Source organism: Thunnus thynnus, chromosome 6 (assembly GCF_963924715.1).
Source record: "Thunnus thynnus chromosome 6, fThuThy2.1, whole genome shotgun sequence".
NCBI lineage: Eukaryota > Metazoa > Chordata > Actinopteri > Scombriformes > Scombridae > Thunnus > Thunnus thynnus.
In genome coordinates, this window is record NC_089522.1 from 23,066,484 (window position 1) to 23,094,367 (window position 27,884).

The following is a 27,884-nucleotide window of genomic DNA, read 5'->3' on the forward strand; positions in this document are numbered from 1 at the left end:
ATGACATGACTAAAAGAGCTCCAAACCTCTAACAGTGTAAAACCAGTTAGAGAACATGATGGAAATATAGCATTTATGTTTGTTAAATGTATTATTTTGAGAAATGTTACAATCTTCTCATCATTCCACACATATCAAATGTCTTTTTCGCCTGCTATTTTTTATCTCTCCAGTGGAGTGGAAGCTAGAGTGACATTAAGTCTCATCAGGGCCGGCTATAGACAACAGGGGGCCCTAGGCAAGATTTTCTTTAGGGGCCCTCCTTACTTTATCTGAAACCAAGAACTATGGAATAAACTATAAACTATATATATAGTTTAACTATATAAATAACTATATAAAATTATTTTGTTTTATGGGGACAGGGGGACAGGGGGCCCCCTGTACTGGGTCAGAGCCATTGATTGGCTTTATGTCTCCCAGCAACAGAGGCGATTCTAGAGTCTGATGTCCCACGGGGCCCTTCTGACTGAGTTTCGTTGCCATTATGTTCCCCAGAACACCTGTTAAATAATCAGATATTAATTAATAAGCATTTATAGAATCTAAACATTTTAATTTTTAAACACATTTATATTAACAGCAAAAAAACAGATGTAATAAACTCCTAAGTTACAGTAGAAACATAGTTAAATATTAAAGAAATAAGATAAATGTAAACAACTTGAAAGTATAAAGTAACTAAGTATACAAATATCTATCTATCTATCTATATATCTATATATATATATATATATATATATATATATATGAGAACATTATGTGATCATGTAGGAATCACTATTGCAAAAGAAAAGAAAAAAAAAAATTATGATACCATTCTCTATTTCAGTGTGAGAAAGAAATACACTCAACTTTGAACTTTTCGACTTGCCTTTGACTGTGCACCTCTCAAATTCCCAATTTGGACATGAATTTCCACCAGTGCACAGTTCTATTTACCAGTTCCACTCAGTTTGGCAGCCACTCCACAACTACTGTCACTGCAGAGTAGAAGAAAAGAGAGAAGAAACGGGAAGGGGGTTTTAATGCTTCTCGAAAAAAATCTCCAATGACAAGGCCAGCTCATAGCAGGCACGAGAGGCCTAGTTCTAAAACCCAATCCAAAAACTTCAGACACCCCCAATCATTTATTGACTTTGTTGTTTAGCAGCTGATTCACTCCTTGCTCTTGTCTTGTGGGACAGAATTGGGGAGATGGAGTGAGATCTGCTGTCTCAGAAAAAACTGGATAGCCTATTATTTGAACAGAGCAGAAGCCATTGGTGATGTCTGGGAAAATGGGATGAGATTACGAAGTGCTGTGTGACTTGAACAACTCTTGTCCTAAGGCTTGTTCAAACTGATTTGTACTGCACAGTGCTCTGGAGAGATTGGGCTAGAGAGGCACTTTTTGTTTGGTCAAAAGTCTATGTGTCATCTATATCAAAACAGACACCAGAGATGCAGTTTTCAGGAAGGAAATGTGTACAGTGCAATTGGTTTGCATGAAAAAATCTTTCTGATAAGCGTGAAGCAAAGAACTACATAGCCATTAGATAGTAATAGATATTGGATATTGGAAATAACACAAAAAAGAGAGAGAACAGAGAACTACTGTAGTACTGTATGAGAGACTCCAAAAGTAATATTTCAGCCAGTGCTTTTTGGAAAAAAAATCCCGTTGATGTGTACAGTATATTAATGAAAATGAATCATTCTAATCAGGGCTAAACAGAGGATCTTATCATAGCCCACTGAGAGGCTTATCAATATCCCAGCTTCAAAGGCGAGGGCTAACAGCGTGGGCCTGAGAAATATCTTCAATTTACTGCAGTTGTATCAAGGAATAGCCCTCCTAATGAAGGAGTGAGGCATAATTATAGGGTAAATAATAAAACTGGCTGACATCAAATAAGTCTGAAATGGATTTCTCACCGCTGGCATGAATTTTGGCATTTTTCCGACATCAGAATATACTGTGTGATGCATGACTTGCAAATGTGTTTGGCCTTGTCCATATTATGATTTTCTCGAGTGAGCTGAGAGCACCGTGAAGCAGATTTGAAGAAATAAAATTCAGTGTCTTCAGTAAGCTTGCAACAGATTCCTCTGACTGCTCACACATACACAGTGACAGTCATATAGAGATCAGAGGATAGCTTAATTGAGCATATGAGCATACCGCAACACACTTGAGCTCCAATTATGCCCTTTTTTGTTCTGTCAGTGTCAGCTGTTAATAGCTTAACTTATTGTTCATTATAACCACAGGTTCACCTTTCATTTGGATGGAGTGAAAAGCTGATTTAAACATCTCACAAAACTGCATATGTAAATTCACTTTGAAGCCAAACTCCCATCTTTTTAGCAAGTAATCTTTTTGACTGAAACACACTCACACACTTGGTGGAGCTGGCAAGATGAAAGGTAAGGTAGCTGCTTGTCAAAAACCATTAATGTGGGAGTAAAAGTAATTATATTGGCATCTCTTTGAAAATCAGACACATTGTGGTGAAGTGCTTCCAGTATATTCAGTATCTTGTTTGTACTTGCAGGGTGTTGCATCCGGTTGAAAAGTTATTAAAGCAGCCAGGCTGTAGTATAAGGAAATGAGTGAGAAGAAGGTCATATAGCTGAGATTTCTGACTACAGGAAACATGAGTGCCATCATTTCCTATTTCCCATCTCACATCAATATAGTTTAACCTACATTATGAGAGCATACTCACAGTATGTCACTAAAAGCCCACAACAAAGATTCATAATTCTGCATATTGCTGCAGTGAGGTATTACTTGCTACTTAGACTAAATGTCAGATAAGTCAAATAAATCACTAGAGACCATTAAAAGAAGACCCTCAATAGAAAGAAATTCTGTAATAGATGTGTTTAAAAATCCATAGAGCTTGATGATTGCCAATTTTAAAAGATGACTGCAGCACTAAAAATGTTTTAAGTACCTGCTGAGAGCCATGCTGGCAGTCTGCTTAGTTATCTTTTCCAATGGCACATCAGGGAACATCGTACAGCAAAATCAGGTCAGGCTGGCATCCACTTGATAGTTATTGGTGATTGTAAATGAATGAATGAATTTGTATGTGGGATTGTGTGTTTAGTAAATCTATGATATAGCTTCAGGTAATATGTTTACAGCTCATTGCCATACAATATGTGTCTTGCTACTACACCTTAAAGGGGACTTATCATGCTTTTGGTGATTTTCTGTTAGTTTCACAAAAACAAAAGCCCAGGCTTCAGTCTTCTCTGAACTCTGTTTGAATTGTTATTTCTTCTTGACACCAGGTTGCATGCCCAGGATTGGAACAGATTCAGACTTGAAGATGTACGGATGTATTTGAGAAATTTCAAAGTAAAGAAATTTCAAGTAAAGAATGAGAAACAGAAGTAAAATCCTATTACTGTCTGTTTACATAGCATCCAGAGCTGCCAGAAGTCTGCCAAGGGGCAACTTCCGGGAGCTGGCCAATCAGAACAGAGTTGGCTCATTGGGAGGGGGGCCTTAAAGAGACAGGAGCTATAACGGCCTTTTTCAGAAAGAGGTTGAACTGAGGGGCTGCATAAAGAACCAGTATGCAATAAACAAGGAGGTTTTTTTACTGTAAATCATGCAAATGTGGCAAGAGCAGGGAAAGTTTTTAATAGTGTGAACTACACTGCCTCTGGGAATTTCACCCCAAGGAGAGTCTTGAATTTAACCACTTTGGGACCCAAAACAAAAAGAAAGGTCACATAGGCTCAAAAACACTCGACTGAGACGTGATTCCAAAGAATACAAATATTAATTTTATTGATAATGTATATATTTAAAAAGATGACCAGAACACTACACTGCATGCAAAAATCCCCCCCCCCATCAGTCAACTGTACTAAAAACACAGCAAACCACACACACACACACACACACACACACACACACCTCAAACACCCAGCTGACCAAATAGAAAGCAAAAAAATCTACAACATCAAACACAAAGGAAATAAAAAGGAAGAAAAAAAACAATAGTAATAAATAATAATTAAACAAAAAGTACAAAAATAGATTAACAGAAGATTAAAGAAAAACACACCTTGCTTATTTCATGGCAGTGAAACCAATAGAATTCCTAGTGTCCTGCATGGGCAGCTCAGTTCACTCCTGGCTGAACTGAGTGGAGGCAAAGCTGCAGAGGCGAACCAGTTGCGATGCAAAAACAAACAAACAACAACAAAAAACAAAAGAAGTGAAATCAGTCCATATGCAGTAGGGATAAAACAGCTGAGGCAGAACAGTTGACACAGAAATGCAGTAAAGTAGAAACAGCTGATGTAGTGATGTAAAGACAGAACAGCAGTTGCTCAGGGAGTGGGGGCTGGGAGTTTGGAAAGGGCCACCAACTGTAGCGTACAACCTGGCCTCAAAAATACCTGCAAAGTGCACAAAACACTAAAATTACCAAGTGGGAACTACATCTGAATTAAAAGTAATGCAAACTCACATATACATACCAGAGAGTGAAAGTGCAGATTCCCAGCAGCGGGAGGGGGGGAGCCGCAAAGCCGCAGCTCAATCACTATCACGGCAGATCAGAGACCAAAAAGAAAAAGTTACGTTTAGCTGGAGGCCAGATAAAAGTGGCCTAAAGTTAGCAAAAAATAAAATTAAGCCAGCTTACCTTGACACACAAGCGATGCTGCGTTAAACATGGGCTCGAAGCAAGGCAATATTACTCTGGGTCTGCCGACAGGAGATGAGCAGACTAATACTGCAAAGCAAGAGAGCAGAGGTAAATATAACCTCAATAATGCACACTATGAACATGCAGCACAGGAAGACTGTAAAAATACACACCTTAAAATTGCTGGGAGACAAGATCACAAGGAAACATGGCAGACATGCAAGTACGGCAAACTGTGCACACGCCAGCCACATGGAAATCAGGCTCCAAAAAGAGGCAGAAACATTAATCCGAGGAATAGTCACTTGCCTAGATGTAGCTCTGAACGTGCTGCCCACACCTGATTTATTGAATCCACCCAGTGACAATTAAGTGTGCTGGAAAAAAGAGGGGAAAAGCCTAATCTGCCACACAAAGATATACCAATAGAGCCCCAGAATATTAATATAGCCTTGACATGTGCATATAATGTCCCCTTTAAATTTGACTATACTTGTCACATATCATGCTATTTTTTCATCGATGTGTATGTCATCAAATAGTCTCTGTTTTACATTATGATGATTACAGTCTTGCAACACATAAACGGGAGACATAAAATTTCAAATCACAAAACAGTACAGTACAGTGTATCTCAGTCTGGAGACATTACATACTTGGTACTTTGTGGGATTGTGGCCATCATTTTTTAGCACCAGGACCAGTCTTTACATTGCTTCTCTGTTATATGCTAACATAAACATCACATTTTGTGCTACAGGCTGGATTATGACAACATCTGCATCTAAAATAAAGTTTCAAGAGAACTGTGAATTGAAAATGATTAGTCTAAACAACAAGTGAGACCCTCCACAGGAGTCTATAATCAGAATCAGAATCAAATTTATTGCCAAGCATAGAAGGAATTTGTCTTGGAGTAGTGGTGCATAAAAATCAAAAACTAAAAGGTATCTATACAAAGTGAGAGAATACAGTACAGCTACCATAAAAGACAGGTAGTATAAATATATAAATAAAATTTTACAAGAGTTTATTAGATATTAGATAATTTACAATTTAAAATAGTTTAAAATCTATAATGTACAAGATATTGACTAGGAATGTGCAAATATTCACCGTATAAACAGTATGTGTGATATGCAAGTGTAATAATACAAAGAATACAAATAATTGCATTAGTGTAACAGTGTTAGATGTGATGATGATGACATTAATATGACATGTAGTGACTATGAGTGGGATAGAGTCCATGTCAGTGGGGGCCCCGGACCTTGGTGATGCGGCCAGCTGTAGTCGGGAAGAAACTGTTTTTGTGGCGTGAGGTTTTGGTCAAGCGGGTAGCTCCAGGTTTGAAAAGTGAAGCCAATGCCGAAGTGCCTTAAACCTGCATTCTTTCTAATGGCTAGCAGGGGGCAACTCCACTGGCTGCAAAAAGAAGTCCGATTTTATGGATGTCTATGAGAAAATGACCCTACTTCTCACTTAATTTATTACCTCAGTAAACACTTTCCTAATGAGTTTATGGTCTCAAACTCTAGTATCAAGTCTTCTTCAATTCATTATGATGTACATTTTGTAAATTGTGGCCCCATTTAGAGTAAAATAGACGGTAAAGCAGGGTATGCTTTAGGGTGTGGCTACGTTGTGATTGACAAGTCGGTACCATGGCGACAATGTTGATTACGTAACGTATCCATGGCATACCCCAGACGTAGCTGCTGCTATTTCACAGTGAGTTTTCAGTTCATTAAAGTTAATTGTAACATTTTGGTTGCATAAAAAAAGTCTTGTCCAGCATATGGTTGTGATAAAAGATAAAGAGTCAGATGTTCAGTTTTTTCGGTGAGTAAATTTTGTTTTAATCGTTTTAGGCCTGGTTTGCGCCAGCGGAAATTAGAATCAGCATTAGTGTTATCCCAGTGGGTGATGTAACAGTGACTACATCCATATTTTTTACAGTCTATGGTTTTGGTCAAGATAGACATCAGCCTCCTGCTGGAGGGGAGTGTTTGAAAAAGTTTACATCTGGGGTGGGAGGAGTCAGTCATGATTCTTCCTGCTCACCTCTGTGTCCTGGAGAGATGGCAGGATGCAGCCAATCACCCTCTCAGCAGAGCAAATGATACATTGCAGTCTGCCCTTGTCCTTGGCAGTGGTAGCAGAGTACCAGATGGTGATGGAAAAGGTGAGAATGGACTCAGTGATGGCGGTGTATAAGTGCAACATCATTGGCTTTGGCAGATTGAACTTCTTCAGCTGCCGCAGGAAGTACATCCTCTGCTTTCTGTGGACCACTCTCTGAAGTCCACAACCATCTCCACTGTCTTTAAGGCATTGAGCTCCAAGTTGTTTTCACCGCACCAGGACACCTGATGGTCAGTCTCCCACCTGTAAGCGGATTCATCCCCAGCAATGATGAACCCAAACTTCAGGAGCTTGACTGACTGGTGAGTGGAGGTGCAGCTGCTTGTATACAGGGATAAAAGTAGAGGGGAAATGATGCAGCCTTGAAGGGAACCAGTGCTGATGGTCTAGGAGTCAGAGACAGGTTTTCCCAGCTTCACATGCTGCTTCCTGTCAGACAGGAAATCGGTGATCAATCTGCAGGTGGAGTCAGGCGCGTGCAGCTGGGAGAGCTTGCCCTGCAGCAAAGCTGGGATGATTTATTAAAGGCGGAGCTGAAGTCCACAAACAGGATCTGGGCATAGGTTCCTGCAGAGTCCAGGTGCTGGAGGATGAAGTGGAGCACCATGTTTACTGCATCCTCCACAGACCTGTTGGCTCTATATAGGCAAACTGCAGGGGGTCAAGGAGTGGGTCTGGGATGGATCTGAGGTGGGACAGCACAAGGCGCTCAAAGGACTTCATGACCACAGAGATCAAGGCCACAGGTCTGTAGTCTTTCAGTTCTGTGGACCTTGTTCTTTTGGGGACAGAGCACATGGCATGTCTCAAGTGAGGTATTAAAGATGTCTGGTCCAGCTGCTTTGCGGGGGTTCTGTATCTTGAATAGTTTCTTCCATTTCCAACCTTAGCTGTCTGAGTTTAGCTGTAAACCAGGGTTTGTCATTGTTGTAACTAACCCTGGTGTGTGATGGTTCACAGCTGTCCTCACAGAAGCTGATGTATGATGTCACAGCCTCTGTTTACTCATCCAGACTGTTGATAGCAGTCCTGAAAACATCCCAGTCAGTACAGTCCAAGCACGTGCGAGGATCCTCCATAGCTTCACCGGTCCACTTCTTAGATGTCTTCACAACAAGTTTAGAGAGAGTTTTAATTTCTGCCTGTATGCAGAAATCAGGTGGACTGTGACATGGTAAGAGTGTCCCAGCGCATTACAGGGAACTGTATAATATGCACTGTTGATTGTAGTGTAACAGTGATCTAATGTGTTCTCCTCTCTGGTCGGGTATTTAATCAGCTGACGGTATTTAGGGAGTTCATGGCTGAGATTCCCTTTGTTAGTCACAGAGGACAATAATGAAAGAGTCTGGGTTTGTCTGCTACGCACACAGTATCAGACCAGATTGAATGAAGCAAACTCATGGGGGGAGTAGAGAGGTTTACAGTTGATGATAAAAGTTTCCAGAACAGCCATCCACAGCGCCATCTTGATCTGTTTTAGGCTTAATGCTCAAGTCTGTACTGAACCATGTTAACCGTGTTAACCACCAATTTTGTGCTTATTTAAAAAGGAATTCTACTAAAATGGGACCCTTAAAGGTGCAGTGTGTAGGATTTGGATTGCAACCAATTGAGTACCCCTCACCTCCCCTTTCAAATGTTCGGGAGAACCTATGGTGGCGAAAAACTCACAAAGAATGTGAAAGGCCCTCTCTAGAGCCAGTGTTTGGTTTGTCCATTCTGGGCTACTGTAGAAACATAGCGGTGCAACATTGCGGGCTACATGGACAAGGACCTGCTCCCTATGTAGAGATAAACAGCGCATTCTAAGGTAACGAAAACACAATTCTTATTTTCAGGTGATTGTACACTAATTAAAACATACTTACGATTATTATATTCCATTTCTGTAAAAGTCAGTTCTGCTAGATGCCACTAAATTCTGCACACTGTGCCTTTAAGTGTAAGACTTACACAAAAATTACAAACTTATGTCATATAGGCAACTATGTAATACCCATATATTATTGCTTTCCATATAGTGGTTATTTATTCAGGACTGATTTATTTGCACTTCCTGTGAGAAACCTACCTTGAGAAACTTTTAAAGTTCATTGATCCTATGGGCTTAAAACTCTGACATGTTCACTGACCATTATGGAGTCATGTTCATTGTTAGTGAGGTCACACAAGCACACAGAGGAGCAGCTGTCTGATTGGCTACTTATCACCATGACATCAAGACATTCCAGTGGACACGACTGCTGTCAAGTTGATTCTGTCTAAGTTGACATTGTGCAAAGAGGGACGTCTGCTGCGAAACAATTAGAAGAAGAACATCGGCTGAGGCCCAGAGAAATAATGCTGTTTGAGGATGTTTTCCATTCTAAGATCATGGAGTGTGTCTCCTCTGATATTCCCTTCACTCATTCACTGATGTGTTCATTTATTTATGGATCTCACTAAGCAACCAACAGAGACTTTGCATCAGCCTTCCTCTTGAGGAGCCCTGTCACATCTACATATTTTTAATAGCTCATAACTCAAACGATCCTGGCTTGACATTTTCCATCAAAAAGATGTAACACTTTTTCTGACATCTAACTTTCTCTCTAAAACCTTTGGATGTGTGTCCCACTAAACCTTCACTTCTCCATATCCAGATGTTTGTCACCTCAATGATGACCACCAACTTCATGTGCACTCAAATAAATAGTGCAGATGCTTTTGATGCACAATCTATACAGCTGCCTGGTAAAACTTCTTTAAACTATGGTGAAATCATACAACAATGATGATATAATATATAATAATTATTGTAATGATCTGATTGTTTCCCTATCATTATTGATCATTAATTGCAGATATGGCTTTGACTTACATGAAAATAGCCATAAGCCATTAATTCCAAGCTCTAGTAGGTGGAGTGCATGTCCATATCTATCCCACCATTGTTGGCCTGTTGCCATATACATATATTCCACCTCCTCCAGCCTGGAGGATAAAACTGTTTTAACAGCCAAATGAATCAGGGATGCAACAGCTTCCCGCCAGCTTTGATTTCAAGTCAATATTTACATTCAAGATTAAGGGAAGTGAAAAGCAACAGCAGCTATTAAACAGAGGATTTACCATCAGCACTTAAGACACACTTGCTTCTTCAAAAATATAGGGGTGACGGTGAAAAAGATGAATATGCAAAAAGTCAAATGACCAAAATGAAAAATGAAAAAAGTTGTATGCTGCAAATCACAATGGGAGTAGTGACCTAAAGAACAGAGATTATATAGAAGTCTTGCTGTATATGTACAAAAAAGTAGTCATCTCACAAGGTGAATCATAACATTTTAGGGGTTATTACTTGGTTTTTGGTTAAAGTTAGGGTTAGGGTAGGTGCTGGTGATAGGCACGTAGTGGTTATGATTAAGCTTAGGTAAAAATTCAAGACCTTTTCTCTAACATTTTGCCTCATGCATCTTTGGGTTCATATCTGCTATTTATTCTTACTCTAATCTTCTCTGTCCACTGTCAGCATCCATACATTCACAATTCTGCTGTCACCACCAATGACCAATGATTTTTCCTTGAGCCAGTCGTTTTTTCTGCTCTTTATAAATGATTGTATTTCTGTCATGTGGTCTTTTAGATCTATTGCCCACCACCTCCCCATACAGCACCATTACATCCAGGATGTTCAGGGAGATTTAAGTGAGAATTTCCATCAACCACCTGCTGGCTTTATTCCACCACCACCAGCATCTAGACTCCAGGGGATCCTGCTCTATCTCTTATCTTCATATAGGCCTACGCTTAAAGGGTACCTATTATGTTCATATCCAGCTCTATATTTTTATTTTTGGACTCCACTAGAGAAGCTTTGCATGATCCACAGTTCAAAAAACTCCTTACTATTCTTATAACAGCCCTTCATGCAGCCCCTCAGTTCAGCCTCTGCCTCTTAACAGGCAGTCTTAAGAGCTTTTGTCTCTTTAAGGCCCCCCTCCCAATGAGCCCATTCTGCTCTGAATTGCCAGTTCTCCAGAAGCTGCTGAGGGGCAGCATGTATCAGAGTTGTATTTAGTTAAGTTAGGAATAGCACAAACAGAAACAGCCACCATGAGATGTTTGATGAAGAGCTGCAGACAACCAGCACACCTCCAACAGGTAAACAACTAATTTTACTTTGCCCTGCTGTGTAACGAAATCATGGCTCGGCATGACTACCCCCAAAACAATGGAAAAATGCCATAATGTTAGCGGAGTGGAGCAGTGAACAGATGACCATATAAAGAAATCCATCATGAGCTGACGTCGGCTTGGGCTGAAAGTAGAAAAAAATGTTGGAGACCAAACATTCAGAGCAGTCTGAAGCCTGTGCTTTTTTTCTCAAAGGGATTACCTCTACATACGTTTACTTCATTATTTGACACATTGGCCACTTTTACCATGAACATCTGACATTGTAACATTATATATATGACTGAAAATAAGGAAAAGCATAATAGGTCCTCTTTAATGAAGAAGCGTCACACTGATGGGGTCAAATTGCTGAATTTGTTCTCCGTTGCATTCCTTAATAAATACTGTTATTCACTTCCAAAGATCTCTCCTTAATGACAAAAACTGTGTGTTGTATATATGTATTGCCTTGTATTTCAATGTAATACTTCATATGGTGTCAGACATTCGGTGAGGATGAATGGGGAAAAAATACCAACTGAATTCATATCTTTATAGTTATAGTAAGTTATGATAACACTTTACTCTTCTGTATCATTACTGAGATATACTGTAGGAACACTGTGATGCTGCCAGACACAGCTTTACAACACAGTCCATTAGGACGAGCACTGACAGTGTTTATGAAGAGCTGAAAATGATTGATTTTAAAGATTAAACAAGATTATATTATGGAATCTATGCGGTAAATTACCACAAGCTGGCAAAAAAAACTACAGAGAACCCGTTTTGCTGTAAAAGCATTTTCAACAAACAACTTGTGAAATACTGCCAGGAATATAATAATATATGATGTCACAAAAATATTGTCCACTTGCAATCATAAAACTTTAAAATTATTCTCTTTTTTTGTCCCCAGCTGAGCAATAGATTGTGGAAATTGAATTTCTGGCCATTGTACTGTACTATCACACTGTATATTTTTGCTCAAACTAAATCAACATTATTATGTAATAAAAACATCTCTTTAATTGTATGTTGAGTCATGTAAAATGTAAACCTGCGTATTGTCGATGTGCCTGAATGAGTAATGAACCTAAGTTTTCCTTATGTGTAAGATTAAAAGTGTGTGTGTGAGTGAGTGAGTGTGTGCACAGTATTATAATTGATGGTGTCCACAGAGGAGGACATTGAAATAACTATGGTGTCATGAGCACGGTGTACCTGAGAGAGGATCATCCATCAAAAACTATGGATAAAGACAGTCAAAATCTATGACACTGTATCACCATTACCCTGAGAACCTGGGAGCATTGTACAGCTAGGAGCATTATACTGTATTCACTGGTAGCTTTACAGTGAAAGTTGCCTTTATGAAACACATGTCACTGACATGGGCATAACTAGAGGTATATCATGCAAAGCCTCACCCACCCACGTTCCAACTGATTTTATGTCAGCCATGCTTCAACAGCTATTTCCCTTTAACCACTATTTAATGTATACAATTTATTTTATTGATCAAAACAGGACAAATTACTTTTAATATTATTAAACTACGAACAAATATCCATCTCTTCTCACACACTGAGCCGAGTGTCTTAACATGGTGATTCACATTGTGATTTCATGGGAGTGCAATCGCTCCATCTCTCATACTCAAAGAGCCACTGTATGTGAGTCTGACAGGAGTGAGTTATGAGATTCTATGACTTTAATCTATTGCAACCACACAAACATTGGCTGACCTTAATTTCTGTGCTTATAACGCCTGGTGCTGCAAGGTATTAGAGCTGGAACCCTGTCTTGCTTGTTTTGCTCCCTCTCTCTCTTTTCTCTCTTTTTGTCTTTCTGTAACTCATCAGTTGTCTCATCAAAAGCAAAGGGTAGACAGGTAAATGGAAGGATGCTGGTAAGTGGGTGTGTTTGTCTCTGACCTATTTCACAGTGCTTTGTATATTTTTATGGCACTCTGAAGTATTAGGTCCATAATATCTGAACGTCACACCTCATACAGTATTGTAGTTGGTCTATTCAGTCAGTGTGAGATATTCATTAGATCAACCTAACTGTCCTTTAGAGCATAGCTCAAGAGCATAAAAAGCATTTCATTTTTCATGAGACTTTCTCAAGAGTATCAGATTTATTTTATTTAATATTCACAGGCAGTCTTCTGCTGTTATTTAACACATTTACAAGGTAAAGGAAAAAGAGGTAAAACTGCAGCCGGTGTCTTTTTTTTTTCTGTTTTCTTCACCACATGAAGTGAGATGGTGCACAAGAGTTGGCAGAAATAATCTCTTGTAGAATTGAAAGAAACAATAATGATTTGAAATGAAAAAAAGAAAAATCCAATTGCTATAAAGAGTCACACCTGGTTTTTCAAAAGCAAACTGTGCACAGGGATGACAGGATGTAATTGCATTAAAAATCTCAAAGTGTAGTGTTAGAAATGGCACCTGAGAAACAGTAATGTACAACAAAGCAGACAAACAGCCAGCTATTAGCAGAGATTTAACCTGAGGGGTAAATTATTTAATAGTTAATTTAGTATTGTTGCAACATTCTAATCTACATCTCAGAGACACAGTATTTTTTGTCTGTCAGCTGGTGCCTGACATACAGTACTGCCATTTTAAGCCAGTGACTATTTCGTCCTTGTAGTAAATAACTGCTAAAAGCCCAAATGTTTTCAAGGAAACCTTAATTTGTAGTTTGGTTGTGTGAACATGTGCAGGTTTGGAGGAATTATCATCCTTTTCTGTTTGAGCGTGTCACGGTGCAGGCCCATGCCGTCTAGTGAGTAATGATCATGGATGACTAGACTGGCTGGCCCTTGGCTAGCAGGTTGACCCTTTGGCTGAGTGGCTAGTGCAGTCATCTGTGGTCTAGGAAACCAGGGTTTGAGACCCAGTGTGGGCGTCCTCCTTTGCTACATTTGATGTCAGAAGTGGGATGGTTGGACTGTAAGGCCATCAGAAGCAACCACGGATGGCTAGACGCACTTGGCCCTTGGCTAGTGGGTTGACCCTTTGGCTGATTGATTAATGCAGTTGTCCATGGTCTGGGAGACTGGGGTTCGAGCCCTGGTGTGGGATCTCTCCGTTGCTACAGAGCAACATAAAAAAATAAATAGGTACTTTAAATTGTTGACTTGAAGCATGACCAGATGTTGTCAAACCAGTGGGTCATTCTGACATGTTTGTGAAATGTGGTTGTTCTTTTACTGTAAGTGTCTTTGTCATCTCTTGATAACTATCTAACTATAGACAAAAAAGATAGTGAAGCAAAAGATGAGTCACTGCTTGACTGAATATAACATTTAGCAATAAAGCCAAAATTAGTAAGCAAAATATTATGCCAACACGATAAAAGCTTATAAGTATTAGGTGAAAGACGAAATTACATCAGCACTCGGCTTGTTATTTGTCACAGAGTTGAAATATCAACAAATTCTTGGCAGTGGTATTCCTCTCTATTGATAACAACATATCCTACTCATGTACAAAGGACGCTGAATTAATTATTTGGCTGAATTACTCTTGAAACAAAGGCTGCTAAAAGTTCTTCCTCATATGTAACAAGTAGTTTTAAAAGTTAGTTTTGTCAGGTTTTTATATTTATACCATAATGAGTATTTTTGGCTGGACTGCAACAACTGCGGATGTCTGTGACTGACTGACTGAGTCACTGAGACACTGAGACACTGAGTGATGAAGTTACACCATTGGTCAGCCAGCTGAGTGTTGGAGTTTCCCCACTGGCTGTTGCTGTTTCAAAATGAATCGATGCAACCAGTTTTCGTTCTCAGGAGGCGTTTACAGCAGTTCCACTCATTGACTGCAGCTCATTCCACATTTATTGCATGTTAAGAGTACCCTGCAGCCAAGCCAGTAGATGCCCTACCTTGGTCTGCACCTGGACTCCCACGCCATGATTGCACGGCTGTCAGAGGAGCATGTGGAGGCGTTGTTGTGGCTGACCCGGCGCTTGAGGTCTGTGGCCTTGTTGCCGGCGGGGAGTGTTTTGTTGCTCCTTAGGATGTCGGCAGCTCATCCATTGGTGTGCCTGGGGCTGCTGCATATGATAAGTACACAAGAGTACACCTATCCATGAATATCCAGGAATTCACATTATAGACACTACCACTGACTCCCCCTGAAACAAATTGGCCACAATTTTGCACATTGACTATACACAGTCCAGTCATATACTAGGTTTTGAACTAGTCTTGTTTACCAATTTAGCCTTTGATTCTTATCTGAAACATGCATATTGCCCTTTGTTTTTGGTTCAGAATAACTTTAAACAGACAAAAATGTCATATTGTGACTGCAGTTAGTCTCATTCAAATACAATATATGATAAATCATCTAGTATATATTTATATAGATTAGTACAGGTGTTCAGTGTGTAATCTGCTTTTTAAATCATTGGCCAGGGCACAAAATGCACTTTAGTGAAGGTTGTAGTGATCTGTGGCACTACAGTAATTTGGATATTCCCTGTACCACTAAGTGCAAAGACTGACAATTCATTCTGTTCTCTGAGAAAGGAACATCAATGTGATGTTAATCACTGAAGTCATTTATTTCCCTTAAACTCTGGAGCCAGCTGGAGGCTGAAGTAATAACAGCACTCTGATACCCCTCTCCATAGCCACTCAATCAGGATATTAATTGCCCAGCTATGTCCCCCTGTTATCAATCTCTACCAATCACACTTTATTAAATAAAGATACAATTGCCTTCTGGCACACACACACATACACACACACATGCACGCACACGACTGTGGGCTTTATCATTGTGTATCTACAGTCGACAACTCTGCAGCTCTGGATACATAAAGATGATCAGCTCAAGACTGATGAACCATTGGTAACTATCAACACTAAACACATAGTGCAGGCTTTCTAATTAAAATCTCTTTTACAGTGCTTCTTTCCACTGGAAATTGGTGTGTTTGAGTGTGTGTGCCTATACGCATATGGTCCTACATGATAACGCTGAAGGCTGAAGCTACAATAGCATGTCTAAAATACTGTCCAATACTTAATGCTGTGAGGAATTGTTGCTTACCTTGACTGATGTACCCCGTTATTTGTTGTCTGTTCTTCCCACATGGGATGACTCAGTGGCTTGTGGGCTGCCATAGAGACTGCTTTAGTTTGAAATTATGATCCTTTTAGTTGATCAGATTTGCTTTACTTCCCACATGAAATTCAGTCAAATATTTCAGAAAACTTGACATCTTTAGATGTGTTACATAATGTGGAAAAGAACAACCTTGGTTGAGAGCTGATTGTCAATTTCTTGTATTTTGAAGACGTGGAAAATGCTTTTAGTTTGATGCCGGTAATTGAAAATAAAGTGCTCAGAGTTCTGTTTTCTGCAGAAAGAATATTTTATTTATTTGAGAAGAAGTAATGTAGCACATAACTTTAGTTTTTGTAAACACCTTGTAGAAGGCCACTACAGTCTCACTTTCGAAGCCAAAGACGGCAATTGTTCTATTGTGTCTAATTGTTTATTTGGATCTTTTCATTTCAACTACAACCTGACACTATGAATATCTTTGTGATTGCAGCTTTGTGAAAAGGCCTGAAAGCAATGCAACAAACAACAAAAGCCTAATATCAAAAATTAACTGATGCCTCTGTGTCCTTGGGGTTGTACAGAAATCATACAGAGGATTCCTTGGATGCAAGTAAAGACTGCACATCCAGATGGCTTCATTTGAGTTTGATTTCAGGGCTCATGCAAATGTTAGAATGTAGAACACTCCAGGCTTGGAAACATAAAGTTAAATATAAAAAAAGTTTTATTTCAGTTTGTCAACTCTTCTGACTGAAGGCTAAAAGAAAGTGGGACAGAAACATGTCAGGAAAAGGTGAGGATGTTCACATCATTATCAGTGAAATGATTTCACTCAATGTTTCACATAGCCTTTGAGCACAGACAAAATTGAATGCTGGGTTCAAATTAATTGCCTTTATGCTGTTATCATCCTCCCACAGAATGGCTTTTATCAAAATCATTATCTAATGGCTGAAAAACTCTGGTTAAAGCTTGCACAGCTAGCAACAACTCACTCATATTCTGTTTCATGGAAGCTTATATGACCCACATCCATTTTCCTCCCACACCCTCGCCTTCCTCACTGGCACCACAGTTAACAGCATGCTGCAGCACATTACCCAACAGAACCATGACAGCAGAAAGAGAAAAGGAACAGATTTGTACCTAATAGCAATGTGAAGGTTCATTCATCATTATGCTGACCCTCCCACTCACCTTGTATTCAGGGATGACCCCATGTCAATCACGGGCCAGGTTCATTATTACCCACTGCAGCCAATCACAACCGTGCTTTTGAATCACTCTCAGACTGCCCTGCCTTTGAACCTAGCAATGAGGTCATATAACATATAATATATTTCTGAATTATGAATGAATGTAATGCCTGTATCTCTCAGAGAACCATCATTGAAGTTTTGGTATCTGACTGAACAGACTCTCAAATATTGTGAATATACAGTGTGCCTTTCCAGTGATGCACAAGCAATTACAAAATTTATAATGAAATAATTTATCCATATTTCATTTTTAAAATGGCTTTGGAATTGACGGATCAAATGCTATGACTGCAGTAGCTGACAGAGTGAAGGGGCAGGAGTAGCAGTCTGTAAGTTCTAGCCAAAGGTTAGAGCCTTATTACTGTTATTCAGCAGGTGTAAGTGCAGGTAGTTTACAGAGGCCACGGGTCATTTGTGTGATTGCTGCAGGTGCAGCTGTGTGAGTTGTGAGTCCGATCCCTGCTAAGGGCTGCACTCAGTAGAGTTGAAGGTGACAAAAAATGCAAACGCATACAGGTGCTCCCAATCTGCTGATTGAGACTGCAGAACACAGTTCTTCTGATAAGACTCCTCTCCCTTTCTGTTTTTAAGTGTTAGTCACCTCAAACCTTCAGGTTTCATTCACAATTCAAAACTGCGTTCATCTCACAAACGTACAATATATTCAATGACAGGTCAAGCCTTGTTCACACATATTTCCTAGTAAGTTACTGGGATAACATTTTAGGTATTGATAGTGATTTTCACACATTCCTGTTCACACATGCAGCTACATTCATGAACATTTGCGTCTTGTGCCTTTTCACACATGCCGGAATAGATTGGGCAAAGGACAGTCCAGCAAATGGTGGTCATGCAACACTTATGCATGGCAACTGCCATAAAACTCAACAGAAGAAGAAGTTGGGATAAGGATGGACGTACACGTACGTGGCAGAAGACGTCTCTTATTATTTTTAGGAACACGGCAGGCAAGGTCCTATTTCTGTCCAGTGCCAATGTTTTCATAATTTATTTAATATTCAACAAGTTTGCAAGACAAATCACCCGTGAAATCATTGGCAAGGCAACTGTGAACAAGTTGTGGATTCAAATACGTCATCAGCAGAGATTGATGTGATTGGTTCACTCACTCCACATGAAAGCATCTCTCGACAGACAGACATAACCCTTTACATGCTTCTCCCTGGGATGTTACTGCTTTCATTCACAACACAGCTGTACTGGAATTTTCCCTGAAATGTTAATAGGTCTTGAGGTGTGAAATCGGATGGTACAGATTTCCCTGAATATCGATTCCTGCTTCCATTCACACATGACCCCATGAAGGAAATGTTCCTGAACATTTCAGGGACAGACTGCATGTGTGAAAGGGCTTAACATACTGGCTTGCACTGGCACAAACACCCCTCCTTGTCACCTTGTCTCTTCCTCTCCTCATAGTAAGTTGTTTAGAAACAGTGTTACCTTATTTGAATATATTTCCCAGCATACATTACAGTGGTGTGAAAATTGTCCAGAAAACTGTTTTGCTAGATAATTTACATGCTAGACACCTTTGTGTGTCTTTTTAAACATTTGTCAGTGCAGTTAGTTGGTTTTCTCTCTGATCAACATTAAAACAATTCAAAACATGATATAAGATAGAGATAGATGGATACTAGGTGCGTGCCCGAATACAAATACGTTATTCGGCAAAGCACAAATAGTGTATTTTTTTTTTTTTTTTTTTTACAAATATTTGTATCATGCAAATATTTGAAAAAGAATTTGTTTTCAGGAAGGAAAAAAAAAACATACCAGCATGCAGGTCAGTTACATCGTTATCTCTGTCTCTGTCCTCTGCTCCGCTGTTAGGTCTATCAGCAGGTCTCAACGAGGGGACTCACATCCACCTGACACACATTTCCTAATTTGGACATCACTTACGGAGTTGGGTGTGCTCCCCAGAGATAAAGCTAAGCTCTTGACGCATGCGAAGTGCTCCCAAGCGACTCTCCATAACCTGTTGTTCCCCCTCTCCTTTCCACAAAGTTAGGTTGTAAAAAATGGGCAATAAATGTAAAGTGCAACGCGATAATCACCTTTAAAGTTCTTCCCTACATGGAGATGGTGTGCTGTCTCTATGTTATGAGTGTATAAATAGGTAGAGGGCTGTCTGCAATGAGGTGATGAGTAAAGATTTAGCTCAGTAGTCAGCGAAGTCGTCTATGATCTGGGAGACTAGAGTCCAAGACCTGGTGTGTACCTTCATAGGGTAGTTTATTCATGAACACTTATTGTAAGACTAAGTAATTTTCTAAAATTAAAAGCGTAATAAAAACAAAAACAGGATTTTTAAGCCTCTCTCCACTTTTATTCAACTACAAATACAAATAAATTTGCTGCCTCAACAAATACAAATACTTTCAAAAATTTCTTGAATTATACATTAGCTATAGTTGTAACTTACCATACCCACCTTGCTTTCAGGAGACAAAAGGGGGAGGCAATTAACCACTTCCTGCTTTTAAGCTCTCACTGACATCACCAGTGATGTCATAGGTCAGACCAAGTATGGTGGTATTTATTTTATTTAGTTAAATATTTGGTTTTGTAGTTATATTGTTTGTACTTATTTTGGTTTATGGTAAGGACTATGCTGTGGTTGATATGTGCATAAACAATGTTGACATTGTCATATACTAGCTGTTGGTATAAGGGAAAGGCCTCCCCTGCTAGAAATATGGTTCTGCCTAGATAGATTGGAGGGTCTATTTAAGGGGAGAGTTGTTGGCATGAGAAAAAGCAGAAAAGAAAGAGGATGTCAGTGTAGCTGTGTTAAGGTAAGTCTGATTTCCTTGATTTCATTCATTTTTTTGGAGAAACTTGTTTTTGGTTACATTGATGTTTGAGGGTAAAGATGTCTGTTGGTGGCTTCACATCCTCGTTATGAGTTCAAATTCATGATTTTATTTTTATTTGAAAGCCAGAGTCTAGGAATGTCTCTGTGATTATTATTCCAGATGGTGGCAAGAAAATTCAATTTTTTAGGTTTTATTAATTTTGGTTAAAATGGAGAGGTTCGGTGATGCTTTGCTTTCTCACTGACGAGGCTGACTGACATGCCAATGAGGAGATTTGATTTTTGGTCATTATCTATTCATAAGAGAAAATGAACAGAACATTAGTGGGTCACCAAATGTGGGAAGGAGGGGAGGGAAAGGCAGAGGATGGGTGAGAGACAAACAGTGATGGTCAGTAGACACAGAGTAAAAGAGAACAGGCAGCTTTACATTACAGTGCTGTAATGTATCTTAATTTTGGGATTGCACTAAAAACAATCCTTTCATCCACATGTCTAAATTGTGAGAGTGTCAGCATGTGTGTATGTTATACTGTAGGTCAAGGCTGCAAGCTGCAAGCAATCACACTATTGTTAGTGTGAAACGTTTGGCGTAGAAACCTCATGGAATGCCAAAATCTGTGTCTTCTTCACGAGATGGTAAATGGACTGCACTTATATAGCTCCTTTCTAGACTTCCAACCACTCAAAGCGCTTTTAGACTATAAACCACATTCACCCGTTTACTGGCATAGCCATCGGGAAATTCCAACCAAATTTGGGAATGTTGTACATACAGTCATATTGCACAAGTGTGTAACATTTCATACAATTCTACCCACAGTCGGTGATACAGTAACAATATAACATGATATTCCTGTTCATTCTGTTTCTGACAATTCTGTTGTCTATAATAAAATCAAATTTGGTACACAAGTTCTTCATGAGAATGCACACAACATATTGAAGCATGGCACCAAGAGCCCCACCTTGTTTCCATTAATAAAACACCACCATATCTCTTGAATGCATGATTCAATTACCACCAATTTTGGGTGGTATCTTCAGACATTAATCACCAACACTTCTTGCTGAGATTTTTTCAGAAGCTGGGCCAGCTAGGAGCAGCCACTGCAGCAATCACACATTTTCTTCAGGAAATTCAAATATTCTAGTTGTTTATTTGCTGAAAAAAGAAAGTAAATGACCCCTCACTAAGCCCTGCCCCCTTAGTTAATGTTGCTACACCTATCAAGAGTTCAGCACAGCACTTATGCAGCTTACAATGATAAGATTTACCTCTCAAAATGTGTTAATTTTGAGAACAATAAGTCCATGATTTTATGCCAAGGTAGACAAAGACTTCTCCGTTTTGGACGGCAACTTTAAAATTAATCAAGAATAGATTACGGAGCACTACATCTTGAAGCTTTCATGCTTATGGCTACGGAAAAAGACATTTTTTGGCTTTGGACACTGATGAAATAATTGACAGGATGGCAGAGAAGAGTGCACTGATGAGACGTCTACTCACCGCCTAAGGTAGGACACGCTATTCTATTCACTGCATAAGGCTGCTGTGCTAGGCTGTTTTTTTAAATGATGTCAGCTGATTAGTCACTCTGGTTCTGTGCCAATAGGGTGCTGTTTGTCACAGCTTAACAATAGTAGTGAATGAATGTTTAACTAGTGTCGGTAGCATGAAATCCTGACTGTTAAGCCTGATGTGTGAATAGCATCAGATCAGCTGCGAACACAATGTCAGATGATTGACTATAAACAGCTCTCACATTTTCAGATGAAAGGTTTTGTCCAGTGTAAAAATTAAGTTTTGGCTAAACTACATTCATGACATATGATTATGTCATATTTGTTTTATTTGTGAAATTACTGATTATGGCATATATACGCCAAGAGTTGAGTTGCCCATATCAATTGTCAAATGAATAAAATCTTAAGTGCACCTCTTGGGGTGCAGACTTTTCCTCTAGGCTGTTTCTTGGCTATTTATTTATTTATTATTTTATGAAACCCTGTAAGTACACCTGTTGTTAGGGTGTCAATTTGATATCTATTGCTTAGCCTATATGTTATAAATAGCCTTATATTGCTTTATGTAACTAATAAGTGCCTGTGTTGGGGAAAAATGGGGCCAGTCCAGACGAAAATTGCCAGGGCTGAATTTTGTTACCAGTCAGGGTAACCCTGCAAATAATGTATTTGTATTCGGGCACACTCCTAATGGCTACATAGAGTATATGGTGTAATGCAAACTCAGCACAATGTAATGATGCAAAAAAGATTAAAGGCTAAAGCTTACAAGTCCCAGGTGAAAAGTCAGCATCTTCACCAGTTAATAAAACAGCCTTTAAGCCTTTGTATTATAGTGCAGTTATATTAAGTTAGTAATATAGTCCCTTTTTATACAGCCTGTTTGAGACAAGAGTGTTGCACCATTATTCTGCCTCACTGTTCTGTATAAAAAGTACAAACAAGGAATGGGAGACATAGTTGTTCTGCCGTTAAGCTGGCAGCAGAGGTAGTAACATTGCCGAATCAACATCTGTGTAAAAGGGAGACCCGGCAGTGTGGGACAGGCGACACTAGATGCCGATGCTGTTGTGTTACATGTCGAGCCTCTGATTCCAGTACATCAGCATGCTATCTAAAATAACACACAGGGGCAGCATTATGACGGCTTTGTTTGGTTCAGTGTAAAAAAGCAAGACCAGCATAATGAGGGGTCTTCTTTATGGCAATATTGCAGGATCTGTGTTAAAAAGATTTCTTTCTAACATAGCCCCTTTCAGGTCACTAAAGAAATATATCATATAATTGGACAAACAAGGTTACAGTACATTAATTGTAAGTATTATTAAAAACAGTCACTTTTTCACGAAAAAATGTTTTGAGCATGAGGATTATATTTAGTAATGTGGTTAGCTAATGATATGCTAACTCTTGGCCTTTGAAGCAATGCTAACATTAGGTAACCACTATAGTACTATAGTAAGGGAGTTAGCCAGGCATGCTAATGTAAGTGGCTAACACACTGTTAAATCCATTCCTTATAGCTATTTATTTTATTTTTTACTTTTTTGTGGAAACAAAAATAAAAAAGACACAACCTTCTGAACTCTTGGGATACTGAATCTCCCTCTTTCTACAGCCCCAAGCACACTTCGTCATTTGTGGAAAATCACAAGCTAGACAGTTAGTTACAGTTTCTAAACTCAGTCCTGGTGCCAGCTTTAATTTAACACTTTAATTTAATGTTTTGATCGTTAACAATTTCGGTTTAACTTGTGACCATGTTAACTGGTGACTTTCAGCTAAATGCATCATGGTTGCTTGTAGTGACGGCAGCTGGCTCTTAAAAGCCTTGTTAATTTTACTTTCAGTGCATACTCTGTGATCAGCAAGAAGCATTCACCTCGTAATACTGTATACTGTATCGTATACTGTAGGAAACAAACCATAGCCTATAAGTTGGCAGTGCAGCCATAGTATATCTTGTGCTTTTATACCATTATCCTCAATCTGAAAGTGGCCCATATTCAACCAATTAACCTGCTTTGTCATTGAATAGAAAAAGTAAAAGTAGAGTTTGTAGCTAAATAGTGTGTAAACTGTGTGGTCACACGGCCAGTATTCACAGCACAAACTGACAGCACAAATGGATGAAAAAATGTACAAACGAGAAAGGAGTTGTTTATTTCCTCCCTGTGAATTTTTTTTTTCCTGAGCCTCATTTTCTGAGCCTTTTTTTCCTGAGCCTCCTAAGATATTAAAACGACAAATATGTCTGATTGGTAAGAGCCGTGACACTGTTTACATAAAAGTTGGTAAACTCTTCAAGTAAAGGCATGAATTGCCCGTCCACTTCAAGGTGTAATTATTAGTCTTTACAGCTTGAGCACCTGGTGTGGAAGTTAGTATGCACACAGACTATTTCGGGGGGGCTACCCATAATGCTGGGACTGACTAAACTATGATTGAACACTTGCTGTTAGAGGGATGACTTTAAGGAACAGTTAATTGTGGGAAAATAGCCTAATATATTTCTTGAGCAAACACTAGGCCACAGAAGATATTGTATTATAATTATTAGTATGAAAAACAATGCTAACATGCCCCAATTTTTATCTGCACTTTAAGATTGTAACTCTTTTCTGTGAGCACTATGCTTCCTTACAGGGATGCTTGTACTTACTGTTGGAAGAGAAGGGCTGTTTTGAAGAGGACCAGACAGAATTAGAATAAGTGACTCGTAAGTATTGCTGTTCAGTGGACTCATTGCTCACTTAAAATCATGGCCATTAGGGACCTCATTTATGGCTGACTAAAGGTTTGTAGTCAGAATCTGAACTTTAAGCTATTATAATGGTAATAGCCAAAAAATCAAATGCGCTTTAAAAAGCCACTGGAAATGAGAGCTTAAAGGCAGCTTTTTAAAAAATTGCATCCCACAGGAATGTGAAAAGAGAAGGAGTTGAGGTCGAGAGAGAGGCAGGGGGAGGGAGAAAAGGGGAAAACCAGACGAGCTTGGTGTGGATTTTCACTATAACTTTAACCTGGGCTGTCTCCCTTCCTGTTTCTGACTGCTACAGACAATGGGACGTTAGGCATGCTTCTGCCGGTGTCATTGGAAGACTAATGAGATGGCACCAGGCCCATGAATGGCTCATTGGCCTGATGCACAGGCTGTCTGTAAGTGTTTCTTCATCCCGTTATGGCCGGCCATGCAGCAGATCTTCTACCTGTAGCAGAGATTGTGATGAATAACAAAAATGCACAGCATGATAGCCCACAGTATACCATCATTACAACCAAATGTTAAGGCCTGGAAGGCGTTCTTCCTACACCCACCTAGTGTATTCAACCGTGACCATTTGCTATTCCAGATGCAGTGATTAAATTTATTCACACCTTGGTCACAGGGAAAGGATGGTATCATGTCAAACTCACTGTTATGGATTAAAAGAAAACAATGAATTAACAAAGGAGGCTACTAATTGATGTTTTATATGTTCTCTGGATGTAACCACAATAAATATTTTAATTAATTAATATCAGTGAAAAAATGTGCAGGTCCATACTCATACAACTTTGACTTCTTGCCATTTTTAAATGCCTATGTTTAAACTATGATGATTTGTATGTTGTGTGTGTATGATTAAATGTATCTCGCCTAACTTACCTTATCATTCACTGTCATATATTTTGAAATTAAGAGGGAAAACATTCTGTAAAATGCACAAGTTCCTAATTCACCTATATGGAACTCAGCATGAGTGCTTTAGTTTTCTGAAGTTACTGCATAAGTGAACAACAAGCAATTTAAATTTGCTTATTGGTGTCAACTCTATTTTGCCTCACATCCATTTAGAACCAATCATACATTTTCCACTAAAATGAAAAGGCATATAAACACCCATGCTGGTAATAGTTTAATACATAATTTTAGCAAAAGTAAACATCTGCATCAGACTAAAATTGTGAGATTAGTCATCAGCTTTTCAAAATATAGTGGTTGTTTGGAGCTGTGATGTTTTCATGGGTAAAGGGTGTCAAGCGCAGGCATTACAATTGCTGTAAATATGAACAATAATAATAATTACCTGACCTCTGACCGATCCCATCTGAATGTGGATTAATAGGACAGGGACAGTTCAAGAACTGTAATGATAATCATCTATTTTGGTGGCTAAAAAGCCGTTGCTGTTTGTTTATTTCTATTAAATCAGTTGAAGTCATATCTCCAGCCAACTTAACACTTAGGTTCTCAGAATATCATCCATAAATAATCAATGATATCTCTCTCCTTCAGCCAGTCCCAAGGGACCCTTTACTTCTCTTCAAGAATTTAGTGCTTCTAGATTGAATATTCCTGTTCTATTTTATGCCATTAAAGAGGGGTTGTGATATTTGCCTGATTATTAATGCACCAGGCTAGATTCCAAAAGGTAAAAGGAAAAGTGAATGTATATACATACACACATATATATATATATATATGTGGATGGATGGATGTATTCAAGTATATATATGTATATTTACATAAGTATATATATGTGTATATATATATAAATAAGTCAGATACTATTACACTCCATGACATCGTGTTGCCCCGTACCCCGAAGCTCATCTCCAGGCTAGATATGCTTCTTGGATCCTCGGGCATGGAAAGGAGGGCAAAGCGAGAGCAGAGTGAGGCAAAAAATGAGAACACAGCATTGGGTGGTATTTCAGCATGGGATGCCCAGTCAGACTTCAGGGAGGTAATTAATTAACAACAACAACAAAAATGTCCAAGCTGGGACCTCCAGGGGTACCCTATGCTTCCTCAGATCTCCGTCCAGGAAATGGATGGCGGGGCTGGGGTGGGTTTATGTGGAGCGGGGATCCATCCAGACAGACACCTCGTGAGCAACCACGTGCTGTGAGTCAGGCATCACAACAAAAGCCCAGTTTATGAGTCTAAAGTTAAACCCAATAATCCTGGAGATATCAAACATGCTTCTAGGCCTAAAGGTGCTTTAACAATTTCTGTCGCTTTGTTACATAACAATATTTGAAAATTGGCTCATTAAAGATGGAATTTGAGACCTTAATATCTGTCATAATTACTGTAAAAGCAATGTATATGTTAATGACTGTAAATCTCATTTGGGTATGTAGCTATATATCATCATTAGTTCATGGCCCCCCTTCTATACTGTATAAAATCAGTCTCATTAGTAGATAACCTTTCTCTTGATATTTGATTTGATATTTAAATATATTTCTTATGACCATTTTTTCATGCAAAAACATTTGAGAAGCTTTTTCTGTCATTTACTGAATATTAACTTTAACAAGAAGGATTTTCTATCATTTTATTTTAGCTGAATATTAAATGGAGATGTTGGGTATGTGTGGCATAAGTTAGTCTTGTTTGTAAATTGAATGACTTCTTCCACATCCACAAATTGACAATACAATTTTGTTACTTTTAAATGTATGTTAAAAGGGAGGGACTGATCTGGGCATATTGTGAACATATGACATAATGATAATGTGGATGATCACATGGCTGTGAAGTTCCGCACATTTAACCTCTATTAAGTAAATCAGTAAGTGTTCAAGCATGTCTGTGCATAATGTAATAATGAGAGTAGACTATAAGGACAGGAAGTGCTAGATGTAGGTATTTGTAATGCTTTTCAAATGCAGATTTTACATTAAATAGCATATCACATGATGAAGTAAGATGTTTGATTAATGCTACCATCATTTGAGGAATTATAACTCTAACATAGCCATATTCTAAAATTATGAACATTGAGCAGGATCTCACTCCTCTCCAGTTTCATGAAGACACTTTACTGACATCAGTGAGACAAAATATGCTTGTCACATATGAAATGGAGAGTAAGATGTATAGAGAAAGCCTGATGAGGTCTATCTGATACAAAAGGAGACAAAGTGCAATCACTGATAAAGCCTTAGCTTTTGGCATCCTTTGATGCCTGACCAGTTCTGCAAAATAACAAATCCCTTATGTCTTAGGCTGCACACTGTGAACCTGTCAACTACCACATATCTCCTCTACTCTATTAATAAATCAAATAGATGGAGGGTTTGGGGATTTTGCTATGATGAACTAAATTATTAACATAGTGTCAGTAACGTAAGTGTTGGGTCTACAGCTGGAGTTCATGTTGATCCAGAAGGTCCTGGGCATGGCAAGGCAGTA

The 27,884-nt window shown here is 38.9% G+C and overlaps 1 long non-coding RNA gene across 1 annotated transcript; it reads right to left on the minus strand.

Annotated features, from left to right (window-relative positions):
- Positions 1-4,029: 4,029 nt before the first annotated feature.
- Positions 4,030-19,439, minus strand: LOC137185362 (uncharacterized). The gene is made up of 5 exons (XR_010928842.1): positions 19,123-19,439; positions 14,871-15,041; positions 4,656-4,745; positions 4,489-4,553; positions 4,030-4,407 (listed from the first exon to the last, which is right to left on the minus strand). It is a non-coding gene; the product is annotated as an uncharacterized lncRNA (long non-coding RNA).
- Between the last annotated feature and the right edge of the window lie 8,445 nt (positions 19,440-27,884).